Below are 15490 nucleotides of genomic sequence, written 5' to 3' on the forward strand. Positions count from 1 at the left end.
ATGAACCGTTAGAGGAGACAAGTTCGTAAGGATGGAGTGGCTTAGTGTTTTTGCTAAAATAAGTTAGTGGGAAGGCTTTATTAGAGGGTCTTGGCCAAACTAGTGGGGTATTTGCCAAAATTTCTTGTTTTATTTCTACTTGGTTTTGTTTTCTTGTTTTGTGCTTGAGTATTGTTATGGGATTGGGACTTACACTCACCCTTGTGGGAAGGGAAGAGAAGTCCAGGGTGAAGGGCTTAAGTTGGGTTCGAAAAATGTATTGAGAACCTTGGAGTATGGGCTCCATTGTATGCCATAACATTTCATATCTTGCTGGGGGTGATAAGGAAAGTATGGTGTAGAAAGGAAGTTTGAGGAGTTACAGCTGATGGTAGTGGGTTTGGAGGAGGAAATGTGGAGGCCCTGAGAGGGCATTAAATGGTTCATTTATGATAGCCCCGAGAGGGCATAAAATTTGGTGAATTATGATAGCCCCGAGAGGGAATGAAAATTGTTTATTGCAAATATGGTTTGGTATGGCAAGTCTCCATTTTAGAACACACCTTCACCCTATGTTTATGGTTCCATCTGTGAAGCCATTGTGAAATAGTCTTGGGCGGAAATTGTTCAAGTTTGAAATGTAATGTTTATGCATTGAAAGATTGTATGTGTATCCTAGTTTGAGCCTTGTTCCCTAGCGGGGGGGTGGTCTCTTTGAGGCCTATGGTTGGGTGGAAAGCACCCATGGTCCTTGTTATTTTGTTGTGTTGCATATGCAGATTTGTGTCCAAGGGAGCAATGGAAATGGCTTGGAATGATCATCTTGCAGATTGATGTTGGATGAGAAAACTTGACATTGTGCCCTCATTTGTGAAGGAGGATTCACCAGCTTTTTCATGTTCTCAACGATCATGTTGGACAATTTTCATGCTACTTATTGTCCATATCTTTCAATTTCCATGTTCCTTATGATTTTGAAAAGTCCCTTATGTTGCCCCATTGTGATGGAAGGAGATTGTATCATTGTTACCTAATGTACGTGTAGAAGAAAATATTGATAAGGTTGTATATGCATGTTTCATTTGGAGTTTATATTGTTATGAAAGCATTGGTACGAGTCACATATTTTCTTTGACATCATTGTTATAATTTGAAAATGTGAAAGAAAGTTTTCTCCTTGTCGTATTGTAAATGACTAGTTGATAATAACAATCCATAGATGTTATGTGATACCATTGATTGTATAAATTTAAAACTTAGTAGATTGCTTACAATCTTGTTGTGCACTCAATAATTTGGTGAGGAAGCAATGTTAATAGATAATGAGGATATAGTAATATACTAATTGTCACATTAATATATATTGTAATGATTAATGAATGTGTGTACATTGGTAATGAGGATAATAAGTAATTCTGATCCCCTTCCTTTACATGCTAGAATCACGACCTAGTCCATATGATACAACTGACAGACCCTAATAGAATATTAGTATCAGAGGCTTGTTAGGATATGAATTACCTCACTAATTTATGAGTGTTGTATCTTGAACTTGCTCGTTTGACTCGTGACGCTAACTTGAACTAGACTGTCATCCAATTTATTTGAAAACCACCTGTGACTAAAATGTTAACACCTTCACACTATTCACATGAGTTTTGAACTCCTATTTAATGATAACCTTGTTTTACAATATGTAATTTCTTATGCAACTTCATAAGCTAAAAAAAATAAAAAAAATTGTTGTGTTTTTACTAGTAAAATTTAGGGCATGACACATGATCCACGATAAATTGAACAATACTAGATACTAAATTAATATGTATATCATTGTGCACATAAATGATAAAAATATATATCAAAATACATGTATCCATAGACAAAATTTTACACAAATATATATCAAAGATCATGTATCCATAAACAAAGTACTCAAATATATATATATCAAAATACATAGATCCATATATAAAATGTGGCTGATCCTGCCATCAGAATGTGTATAATATCAATGTTTCTATATACAATATGGCATATGCCATCTCAAAATGTCTCATGATGCATCCTAAGAAAACTATACTATCCTAGGGTGCTGGTGGATGATCAAAATGCAGCCTCTTCGCTGCACTAGGTGGATCAGATGCCTCCTACATAAACATAAAAGGAAAACCCAAAGTTAGACTACTAAATTTATATGATTCTACGTATCTAATATTGAATTACTCAAATGCATAATGATATTTTCCGTATTGGAGATTAATACTATCAAAATTTCATAATAAATACCTCTCTCGTCGACCTCCTGCGCCGGTCAGGAGTCCTCTCGTATGCCCTCGGCAATGCTGGTACCTCTGTGATTGTGGGCTATATATGTTCAAATACCTTTGTCAGATGAATCTACAATTTAAACTATAACATTATAATTCATAGCATGCTAAATTTATAACATATTTAATCATGAATTCAAACTACAACTTACTATTGTAGGCTCCTCCTCAGGAGTGAGTGGCCGTGTCATCAAATCTACATAACTGTCCCGTCGAACCTCGTGTGCACTAGGAGTCTCCTATGAGATACAAAATAGTAGTTGTTAATATCACGGAAATTAGTTTTGAATTTATTTATGAAGATAAGTGATGAAAGAGCATCCCATGCTCATCAGGGGAACATTGAAGATCCAAGGCATTAGAGAGGTCATGGAACATCTCTTGAAGTCAATTGGCCAATCCTTGCACCAATTATGGCTCATGGAAGCATACAAAGTTATAATGTTGGACTCATATGTGGAAGAAAGTTGTAATTGGGCATGAGATAGGATTTTAGGATTTCATATGGTCATGATCATATCTTGTCATTAGACAAGTGAAAATGTTCTAGAATTGAGTTTTGGGGTTTGAACAAGTAGGCCCTAGTTTTCAAGCCATTTTAAGGAGGGTTTTGAAGTTTGGGTGTTTAGGAGTGTGACCAAGACCTATAATCTTGAAAATCCTTAGTGTGTTGGTCCCTTTGTTGAAGCCTTGGTGTGTCTAATTCCTCCTTGTGTGTCCCAGAGTTGAAAGGTACATAAGTGGTGTCCAGAGATTTCTTGGTGAGAAAAAAAAGAGAATCAGTGAGTTGGCCCTTGGGAAGGAAGAAAACTTGTTGTGAAAATGCCTCCTAAAAATCAAATGGCTAGAGAACTTGAAGAATTAAGAGAAGAGTTGGCAAAAGAGAAAAGAGAGAGGAGAGAACTTGAAGCATCTAGAGTGAGGGAAGAAAGACAGATGAGAAGAGAGAGGGTGAAGCTTATTGCAAGGATAGAATCCTTAGAAAAGGAAAGGAAAGAACCTAGAGGAGAAGAGGTTAGAGGAAGAAATCATGGAGAGAACCATGAAGAAGAAGAGGTTGGTAATGCAAGGAAAGAGCATGAGACAACAGATGATCCTGAAGAAAGGAGATTTATGAGAATCATTAAGGCAGTACAAGGTAATGGTGGGAAGAACCATATTGATTTTCCAATATACTAGGGTAAAATGGATAGTGAAGAAGTGCTAGGGTGAATAGAGGCCCTTGAGAACTACTTTGATCTTGAAGACATAGAGGCAGATAAGAAGGTAAAAGTAGCAACAACAAGACTAAGAGGAACATCACTCACTTGGTGGACTAGTGTTCAGAATGAGAGAGAGGAAAGGTGGTGCAGGGCACCTAACCTATGTGGCAGGGGGGAACAAGTATCTCTGTTGCCGGACACCTTGCCACTCCATGAAAGCGAGGATTCAAGTAGATTAGGAAGTTGGAATAAAGGTTTGGTCCATATTTTACAAGTTGGTCTATGTTTTGTAATAAAGGCACATGTAAGGCCCACAAGCATTTTGGTGTGGTTATAAACCAAGTGACTCCATGGGACCAAAAGGCCTTAGAATAGCGTATTTAGAGTCTAAACAGTATTAGCAAAAAGTGGTTGTTTGTTTGTTTTATGGTTGGGAACGCCTATATGGTTGTTCCAACGGTCATGTAGACCTTTATATATGTCATATGTGATCTCAGTTGAAAGGGGGAGATTAGAGTGTACGGTGGTTTGGAGAAAAAATAATAAAAACTTCAATTTTTTAGAAATTTACTTAGTTGCATTTAATAAATCCATATGACGAATTTTGAGTCAATGGAATAGTTTAGAAAGTTAGGGAATGAATAAAAACTATAGTTTGAAATTTGAATTTCAAATTCAAATGGTCATATTAGTTTTGGAGGGAAAGTAGTAATTTGGTATTTGTTTGATTAAATAAACCTTTGTAACCAACTTGGTCGGTTGGATAGGTGCATATAAGCCTATTTAAGTTGTAATGAACATATGCAAGACATGAATCATTATTGGTACGAAAAAAATCATAGAAATTGTATAGAACAACAATCATACTTTCCTCTGCATCAATTAAAAAAATAAAAAATAAATGATACTTATACATACAATGGGGCTCTCTGTGCGAATGAAAATCCCTGATGATCTAGGATGCCGAATCTGTACAGGCTCATCGCCAGTAGCCACACCCTATATACAATAAATAATGTAATTAAATGAGATTACCACAAACATTTTACAAGAATGCATCAATATTTAATCAATTAGAAAACATCTAATTACCTTTCCTTTGTCAATGCATGCTGGCTCACCCCCCGCACTTTGTCCCCCCGGGGTAGGTGGTATCTGCAAGATAAAAGAAAGATTAGCAACCATATATGCTACAATATCAAATAGAAAAAAGAAATGCGAACACAACATAATGTACCATAGATGTCTCAAGGCCAAATGAAATGGCCGAGAGTGTAGCATCATCTATCTGTTTGAGCTCCTCCTCGGTCATCAACTAAACATGAATGAAGATCACATACATGTAAAAGTTAGTATGGCTTAAAAATTAAAATTACTCTATTATAAAAATTAACTTTAAATCACATATGTCATAAAAAAAAAATGTATACACGTACCGACACCGAAGGAGTCCATGCCTCTACATTCCCCTCCTCTCTCGCATCAGGGTCTGTAACCTCTGCACGTGCGTCTGGTGTATCCTCGTCTAATACAAAATGATACTCAGGAAGATCACCTATGGGACCCAGGAAAATATTCTTGCATGTAATGCAAGTGTGAGGCACACAAACGTGTGATGAGCTAGCCGATGATGAACTGGCACCAACATCATCAACATGAGGAGGCAAGACTAACCTAGCCTAAGATATCATTAGGCTACTTAGCCTATGAATGGCTCTGATGGTCTGAGAGCTAGCCTCTACCATAATATCTAGATGCTGCACTCGAGGAGGGGGGGAGATATCAGGGGGGGGGGGGGGACAAAAGTGCCAAGTTTCTTCCGCTGGGAAGAGGGTCTATCCTGAGGAGCTCCTAGTCCTAAGCCCATGTTGGGCTTCATGCTCCAATAGTTCACTTTAAGTTTCAACACAAATTCTGCATATAATTTTTTAAGGAAATAAAATGGTATGTCTAAATTGGCATGTGGAGGGATATCAAAGACCATCCACCAACGGTCCCAAAAATTTGCACGTATGGCGTCATTTGTGCACCATTTAATCGATAGTTTGGTTTTTTTTTGGGTCAACTGGTATACCCGTTTTTGGGTTAGCAAAAAGGTTTGCCAAATCATCTTTGGTTATGTTGAGGGCCGCGACCTCATCATAATCCAAACCATCATCAAACATCTGGTGCATTTCATCACGCCAACGAAGAGCGGCATTTTGTTGGTTTGTAAGAGTTTCAATGTTATCCACTATGGTGTTTAACGTAGATAACATAGGAGCCAGTGTAGGTACATTATTGTATGTTCTATGAAAACCTCTCAACTCAGTGAGATTTTCATTTATCAAATCCTCGATTCGAGGAGGGTTTTGAGGAGGTAGAGGATCATTTGGTGGACGGTTTTGTGGGGATACTGGATCGTTTGGTGGTGGGTTGCGAGGAATATTATTCCCTGCCTTAGTGTCATCATTTTGATCAGCCATTCCTATTGAATTGCAAAACGTAATATATATTAAAAAAAAATCTAAATTTTAACCATTTTTGTCAAAAAAACCCTAGATTCAACTAAAACAAACAAAATCTTGTTAAAATCTATTAAATTTAGGTTAAAAATGAGTCGGGGGGGGGGGGGGGGGGGAACATACCTGATATCTAATATCCGATTTGCTATCTGATATCCGATTTATTATCTGATATCCGATCTGACTGGCCCAAATTCGTGTGAAAATAAGGGCCGCGGGTCTGTGATTTTGTGTTTAATCCATGCACAGGTATTGGATATCCGATATTATAATATATATAATATAACATATATATTACATTTTATATATTTTATATATTATATTTTATATTTATTATATTAATTTACTATATATTATAATATAAAATATTATTATTATACTATATTATTATAATTTATAATATATTATACTTTTTTATTATATATTATATTATAAGATATTACTTTTTATTATTATATTATATTATTATAATATAATATGTTATTATAATATTATTATTATAGTATAATATTATACAATTATAATATAATAATATTATTATTATAATATTATAGTATAATAATTATAATAATAATAATATTATTATATTATAGTATAATAATAATTATAATAATATTATTATATTATAGTATAATAATTATTATAATAATAATATTATTATAATATAATAGTATGATATATTATTTAATATTATTATTATTATTTTATATCAATAATAATAATATTAAATAATATATCATACTATTATATGATTTTAATTATTAGTCGGATATTGGATTTAAAATCGGATATCCGATATGATATCGGATATCCGATATGGCTCGGCTTAACCTTCTAGGTTTGGTTCCTGGATAGGTAAAAAAAAGTCAAAGCGGATTTTGAAGCGCTTTTAGGTGTCTTCAAACTCTTTTTTTTTCACATCGCCACTTTTTGGCACACCATGATCCTGCACATACCCATTTGTTCCTTTATTTGATTATGAATGGAGGCTTCATCCATTTCTGGATGCTCTGCTTTCATATTCCTACACCTTTGTTCAAAAATGTGCATGTTTTCCCTCCATGCAAACTAATGGAAAGCCCTAGATTTTACAAAACTGTTATCAGATAAAAATTGCTGACTGGCTTGTTCCAAAACAGGGTCTAATTCCCTTCCTCTAAAATCTGATACAGTTAATTCAAAACTTGGCACACGAGGCTCTTGGGGGTTCCCTTCATCAATTTCTGCTTGAGTAACAAAATCTCCTCCTTGTGACCCCATTTGTTCAATTTGCTCATTGGTGAGCTGATTTTCCTCAATTCTCATTGGAGTTTGGGAAGGTGAGTAACCTTCATCAGGGGATTCCTCTTCCCTTATTATTTTTCTTCTTTTGGGAGAAGGTTCAGGGGGTCTTTCTTCAAGGACAGTATTAGTAGATTCAATTACCTATTTTTCTTTGTTTACAATGGGCATCTGCTCCCGAATAATAGTATATCCTGTCTTCTTTCGCACAACCAGTGGACCCACTCCTATGTGGGGGGTGAAACCCAATTTTCTCATAACTTCTCTAGCTTTATCTAGAAAAGAATCAATAAAATGTTGTTTCTTCTCATTCATTACCTCCATTATTTATGAGAATGTATTCATGAGCTTATTTATCCTATTTGCATTAGTTGCAACATTACTAAGAGGACTGTAATCTTTGTCAAAACAATTAATAAACTCCAAAAATTTTGAATAGACTCTCCATTTTTCTTTCTTTATTTCTTTCTCCTGGAGAGAATATTCATTCCTTATTATATCTTCAGGGAAATAGAATTCATGTTGACTTGGATGAAGCTTGATCCTATGTCTAAGAGCAAAATTAAAGAAATCTTCTGTGTCACAAAAACGAGCATGAGATACTGCCATCTTATACTGATCCAAAAATTTGTAGAGGAAGATCCACCCTTCTTTAGTTATTACAAACTGGTGAGCTATAGTGCAAGTAGGAAAAATTGATCCTGTTCCCCTTTTGTGCAAAAAGGTCTCCTCCACTCCTCCCAACTGCCATAAAAATTTAGCTACCCCTACCTTTAAAGGTACCTGATAGGGTAGTACATGGGTTGTCCCTTTGAATCCATAGACCCTAATGACAGTTGAGACTGGATATGGGATGATATCGCCCCAATTATGTGAAAATTTTAAACTATGGGGTCTGTCCATAGGCCTAACAAGATGCATTAGTGCCTTAGGAATTCTGGGATTGTCACTCAATATGAGGCATCTTAGTTTAGAAGCAAAGTGCCTATCAAATCTAACAAAACTAGCATTTTCTGCTTCCCCAGTCATGTCTGCACTCCACAATTGAATTGGTAGTGCCTCCCCCTCTTGTTCCCTATTTAAAACCATTTCTTTACCAAAATACGTAACCCCTTTAAAAAGATACATATGCATCAATAGGGAGTACTGATCCCAAACCTTTTCCACCTTGCCCTTTGCAATCCCCACCAATCCATTGTGAATCTCATTAGCCAAGTAAGATGCAAAATCAAAAATTATTTCTACACCAAAAGAGGAGATTTGGGTGATCATATACATGAAACTCACTGGAATAAAATCTTCTTCACCCTCTCCGAAGACTCTGCATAGGGTCCTGTATATCTCTACTACCCTGGCATTAAAGCATGATTTCTTGAAAGGTTCTTTAGCAGATGATGTTATTGTTGGTAGGTTTCCAATTCTGCCTATGTGGGCTTTCAGTGCACCTTGTCTAACTACATCCCTTTTGGACATATATTCTTTTTCTAACTCTATCAAGTTAATGGGCACATCATACCTAGTGAGAGGTCCCAGACTGAAAACTTTCCTAATTTCTTCTAGACTGATGGTAATTAAAACCTCACCATCCATTCTTCTCACTACCTTAGTGGCTTGATCATAAATTTTTGCTATAGCTTCAAGTAGGTCATAATCCATAAACACACTGGGAACAACAAGCTTTCCAAGATCAAAATTCCATATATTGGCATGAGGGGCATATAATTTCCTTTCTGCAAACCATTTTTTGAACAAACTCAAACTAGTTTGAGAAGTTTGAGCATCCTGAACCCAATTACCCTTATCGTACAATCCATCAGCTATCCTTAGCCTAGGGTTCAATGAGGTTAACCTTTTAACTTGCACTATCTCTACAGTAGACTCAGGAAGCAACTCAAGGAAATCATCATGCACATTACTATCCAAATAGTTTATTGCACCTGAAAATCCCTTCTTTGGAGGCATCTTGGACTATTTTTTAGAACTGAAAAGCTTACGAAGATTATGGTAGTACTACTTGAATTATGTCTTTGTTTTCCTTTGTATTTTTACAAACTTTCCACGAACAGACAACTTCACAATTTCTACTAGACTTCGACACACTTTCCTTCAGTAATTGCTTCTGCACAAGAATGGCTCCAAATCTTTGCTCGCGTAAGATGAAACTGATGAAATCTCTTTGTATTATACTCTATTTTTTCTCACAAATGATGCTTTCATGTCTAATTAATACAGAGAGTGGCACTACATTCTGTGTTTAAAACTGCACCGTCAATTTTCAAAGATCCTACGATCATGTGATACGGAGAGAACAACTAGGAGTTGCACTTGACATGTTGGTCAATTTACCCAATGAGAACTTACCACATATAGAATTCTTTCCTTGATGGTGCTTATATTTGGACCCACTGACAACTGAGAACACGTGTCAGCATGTCGCTACTTCATTATGCATAAAGAACGAGCACCTTGCCATAGCGAAGCGGCGACAATCGTCGATCTGATCCAGAATCGATCAAAAGATATGTTACTGGGCTTGTTAAGAAAGAAGGTGGTGGGCCCTACTCATTATGTCACTATAAGTATCCCCCTCACAACTCTTCATAGCAAGAAGACGATAGCTGTTGATCATATACTCAATCAACTGTTGATTTCATTCCACTCTGATGTTCAAGATCTCTTTCTACATTCGATCAAAAGGGCATTGATGAAAATACAAAATTTTGCATAGTTGGTGCCTGTCAATATTTTACTGCAGTCTTAATTTTCATCCCACGTCACCAGAGGTCCCGCCGACCTTCAAATTTCACGGGGCCTCACTAATTCGCTAACGGTTAAGCATCTAATTTTTTTGATAGCGATGTAGCGAGCTCTGGCACTTAAATGAATTTCGTACCGGAAAATGCAAGGGGCATCAGATAATTATTTCTGTTATTTAAACTGCTTTTGACAATGGTTATTTATTACTTGTCAGGCCACCTAGTGTAGTCATGGTACCGGCAAAATGCAATGTCACCACCTCTTAGTTTCATGGGCTTCGCTACTTCGCTAAAGGTGAAGTGTTTGATTTTTTCGATAGCAAAGTAATGACAACGGTAGATCTACTCGGATCAGATAGCAGGGAAAATGAGAAGAAAGGTGTCTCGGGGGAACAGAAAATAGAAAGCGACAGAATATTCGTCTCATTTGAAAATTCAAAAATTTGCGCCCGACAATTTATGAATAGAAAGAACATAGGGTTTTCATAAGTTTTTTCCTAAATTTTTTTTTTTTTGCCAATGGATGGATTATCCAGAAACCCTATGTTTCACTTAGAAATAAAAATCTGACTTTTCTACAATTGAACAAAAGACTTTTGTTACACAAAAACTCAGACTAACAGTGGCTCTATATGGGGATGATAGACTACTTGAGTCTATGCAAGAATTCAGAATCTATGGGAGAGCAGACCACACATTAGGTAAGATGACAACTTCTTCAAAGAGCACAAAGCAACACACAAAAACAAGGAAACAGACTGCACAAGGATATTTACAAGGATTTACAGAAAAAACAAAACGATAGGAAACCCTAAAACTACTGTTCATGGAAGAAAATAAGTATATTTTTCAAGAAAAATACCTCTTCAAGAACTGTCCATGAACTGGAAATTCAAGAATATTGTCAAATATATCTCTGAGTATATAAGAATCTTCACCCCAAGTATTCTCAATGAGATATGGGCCTAATTAAATAGGATCAAATTTGCCATGTTTTCCTTTATCTTCAATTATGGCATTCCACATTAAGACTAGATCTCCATTTTTAAATTTTCTGCTTACAGTTCTTTTATCATAGAGTGTCTTGACTTGCAATTGCAACTTTTGGTTCCTCAAAGATGCTTCTCTTCTGGTTTTGGTCAGTCCTACCAATTCATCCATTCTTTCTTGCATTTCATCTATAGTATCTTCATCATATAACTAGATGTAATTGTATAGTCCCATCAAGTTATTCTGAGGCATTCTGGCTTGAATCCCGTACACTAAATCAAATGGAGCTACACCAATTGCTTTCTTTACAGTTACTCTATCAGCCCATATTGCCAACTGTAACTTGGAATCCCATGCCTTTTTATTATCATCCAAGGTTCTCTTAATGACCTTCAACAGGCTCTTATTTGTGGGCTCAGCTTGTCCATTCCCTTGTGGATGATATGGAGCAGATGATGATCTTGTCATTTCATATTTATCACAAAATTTGATGAACTCCTCAGATCTGAAGCACATAGAATTATCTGTGACAATTCTCTGTGGACATCCAAATCTAGAAATAATATTATTCAACACGAAATTATTTACCATTTTACTTGTCACATTTCTTATGGGGATAGCCTCTACCCATTTTGTAAAGTAGTCAGTAGCAACCAAAATCCAAGAATAGCTAGTGCTAGATTCGGGGAAAATCTCTCCTATGAAGTCCAGACCCCATTGTTGAAAAGGTGCTTGAATCTCAACTGGCTTCAATGGAGTATTTCCTAAGAATTTCAGCTTTCCAGGAAACCTCTGACAAGGATCACATTTTCTAACCATAACTTGAGCATCCTTGAATAGAGAAGGCCACCAGAATCCAGCCCTCATTATCTTATGTGCAGTAGTTTTGGCCATGTAGTGTCCTCCACATACTCCAGCATGCATTTCTTTCAAAATCTCTTTTACCTTTTTTTTATCAATACACTTCAACAAAACTCCCTCAAAGTTTCTCCATCATAAGTTATTTTGGACAATTATATACCTGATGGCTTGCAATTAAGTATTCCTCTTTTCATTGTCAGGCAGATGGGGAGGAACTTCCATATGTTGCAAGTAATATATGCCATTGGTGTACTAGTCACATTGGTCCATGTCACATAAGTCAGCTCTGAGATCATCATTTACCAGATTTATCTGATTAGCTTCTAGATTAGTTTCGGCCATGAGTTTGGCCAAACCTTGACCTCTTACTAACTTTGTTATCTGTATGTCAATGTTAAATTTCTGGATTCTATTGATCCATCTACATCTCCTGCCTGACACTTCCTGTTGAGAGAATATATCCTTGACTGCAGCACTAGGTACAAAAGCGATAACAGTAGCACCTAAAAAATAACTTCTGAAAGCTTTTACAGCCTTTACCAAAGCATATGCTTGCTTTTCATTTATTTCATACTTCAATTTAGCAAGCTACAGTGGCTTGCTGAAAAAGGCAATAGGCTGCTCATATCCTTCTTGATTTTTCTGTAATAAGACTGCAGCTACAATATGGAATGATGCAAAAGAAAAAATATGCATGGGTTTTGCATAATCAGGGGTCCTCAACACTAGAGCATTCTTTATTGCAGTTTTTATATCCTGGAATGCTTGTGAAGGTTCACCATTCCAATCTATAACAGCTCCCTTCTTGAGCATCTTCGAGATGGGTCTACTGATTTCAGCAAAATTGGTAACAAATCTCCTCAAAAAATTTACTTGGCCAAAAAAGGACTGAATTCCTTTCACATTTTTTGGTTTGGGGACTTTATCAATAGCTACTACCCTTTCAAGATCTATTTTTACCCCATCCTTAGACACTATGTGTCCTAATAATTTTCCTTCGATGACCCTGAATGTGCATTTCTTTGGGTTTAAAGATACCCCATATTCCAGGGCTTTTATAAAGATTTTTTTCCAAATGTTTGCAGTGATCTTCAACCTTATTAGAATACACTGTAAGATCATCCTGGTACACAACCATATATTTGTCAATATACTCATGAAATGCTACATCCATGGCTCTTTGGAAAGTAGCTCCTGCATTAATCAAGCCAAAAGGCATCCTCACATACACATATGTTCCCTAGGGGGTTGTGAAGGCTGTCTTGAACTATTCACTTTCTTTTACTAGAACTTGATTATACCCAGAGAAACCATCCATTATTGACATCAATTCAGAGCTAGTTACTTGCTGTAACATGGCTTCCATATCAGGTAAGCCATAATTGTCTTTAAGAGATGCAATATTTAAATTTCTAAAATCAACACAAAGCCTAATATCTCCATTCTTCTTCCTGACAGGAACCAATTTTGAAACCCAGGTGGAATGCCTGATTGGTTTGATTATACCACCATCTCTCAGTCTTGTCAGTTCTTCTTGCATTTTTGGGGCAAGGGTAGGATTGATTGGTCTCTTTTTTTGCCTAAAAGGTCTTACATTTTCCTTCAATGGTATGACATGCTGGAAAAGATCCTCCCTGTAAGCCTCAAAGTCATCATATGACCAAACAAAAACATGTCTGTATTTTCTAAGTAGGTCAATCAATGTTTTCCTAATTTCAATAGGCAGATCTTGGCCAATATAAGCCCTTTTAGGAACTTCATTAGTACCCAAGTTTATTTCTTCTAACTCCTGGGGTTTGGGGTCATTTACTCCTGATTTTACTCTGTCTTGGCTATCAAAAATATTTTCCAAGACTACCAACCCCTTCGGCATCTTATTTGTTTTCAATTGCATTATTTCTTGACCAAAAATGGTTTCTTTCCCATTTATGGTTTCAATCAGTCCACTGCAATCCATCTCCTGACCATGGTACTTGTCTTCATTTAACAAAAAATTTGAAATATCTTTGTCATCTTCAAACACTTGCCAATTTTCAATGTTATTAGGTATGGAAGGTCTGCTTTGCACCTCAATTTGGGAGATTCCTGCAAATGATATTTCTTTTGGCTTGATAGCTACATTTGCCAAAAGATCATCCATCTTATTTTGGGTCCTATCTCTCCATGAGATCCCAAATGCATCAAAGAATTCTATCTGATCCTAGACTGCATTTCTATATTGTTTCAATCTCCTATTCTTGGATGAGTAGCTTCCTTTGATCTGGGAGATAATTAGTTCAGAATCCCCTATGACACATAATTTCTTAATTTTATGATGTATGGCAACTTTGAGTCCTAGCAGCAATGCTTCATATTCTGTGATATTATTAGTGCAGGCAAACTTCAAGGTGAATGAATACCTAAAAGTGTTATTTTCAGGGGACACGAAGACTACACCTGCCCCTGCACCCTCTTTAGAACTAGCCCCATCAAAGAACATTGTCCATAATTTTGGTGAATTCATGCAACATTCAACCTCATTTTTGATGATAGCAGGTAAATTTTCAACTTCCTGAATAATTAATTCAGCCCTGAAAGCATTAATCCCAGTGTCTAGGAAACAAGTGGTATCTTTGTCAATTTCTTCACCTAAGATGTGGTTAACCATTGGTTCCCTATTTACCCTAATAGCTTTGTCCCCTATATGAAAAGTGGCATTAGTAAGATCACATTGTAGGCTTCCCCCCATGGCAGCACTCCATTTTCTGGAGAGTAGCATTCCATAGTGTGGAGGTATATCTACCACAAGGATAGACATGGTTAATTCTACTTTAGGATATGCAACCAGTTTGAATGGTAAGGCATTTATAGTACCTATGACTGGTACTTCCCTAGCATCCATCCCTCTGCATCTGCCCTGCTTGGTATCCACCTTCAATCCTAAGGCTTCCATTACTTTGAAAGGCATTATAGTGTTGGAAGCTCCTGAGTCTATCATACAATTTTTTAAGGTCTTCCCTTTTATGATTAGACTAAGGAAAAAAGGATCAATATCTTCTATGAATGCCACTGAGGAATCATCTAGAAACATTTGAGGAATCTGGGATATGATACCACTGTCCTCTATTACTAATGGGGTCTGTTGGGACACAGCTTGATCTTCAATAATATTATTGTTTGCTATTCCACCCAACCATGACAAAGCCTTATTCTTATGCTCTTCAATTCTAAAAAGTTTAGACAAGGGCACTTTTACAGTAATTTGAGATAACATGGAAATCATATCAATAGGTTCAACCATAGTAGGTTGTACAATAGTACCTAGAATCAGAGTCTTTTGAGTAGTAGGCACCACATTTTGTTTGATAACATTCGATTCTGACTTCTCTGGTTGCACCACTGGTTTTGTTGCTTCACCTATCTGAAATTGAACCTTCTTCTTTGGTTCCCATTTCTTACCCTTGTTCTCCTTGATCTTAGGAACATCTACATTGACTTTCTTGTTTTGATCATTCATCTTATGAGTGATGTCTTTGATGAACACATTAGATGGCCTTCCTGCATCATTATTTATTGCTCTATTTCTCAAATTATAATTACTATGGACTTGT

Source organism: Cupressus sempervirens, chromosome 4 (assembly GCF_028749045.1).
Source record: "Cupressus sempervirens isolate cs-2001-9-10 chromosome 4, ASM2874904v1, whole genome shotgun sequence".
Classification (NCBI taxonomy): domain Eukaryota; kingdom Viridiplantae; phylum Streptophyta; class Pinopsida; order Cupressales; family Cupressaceae; genus Cupressus; species Cupressus sempervirens.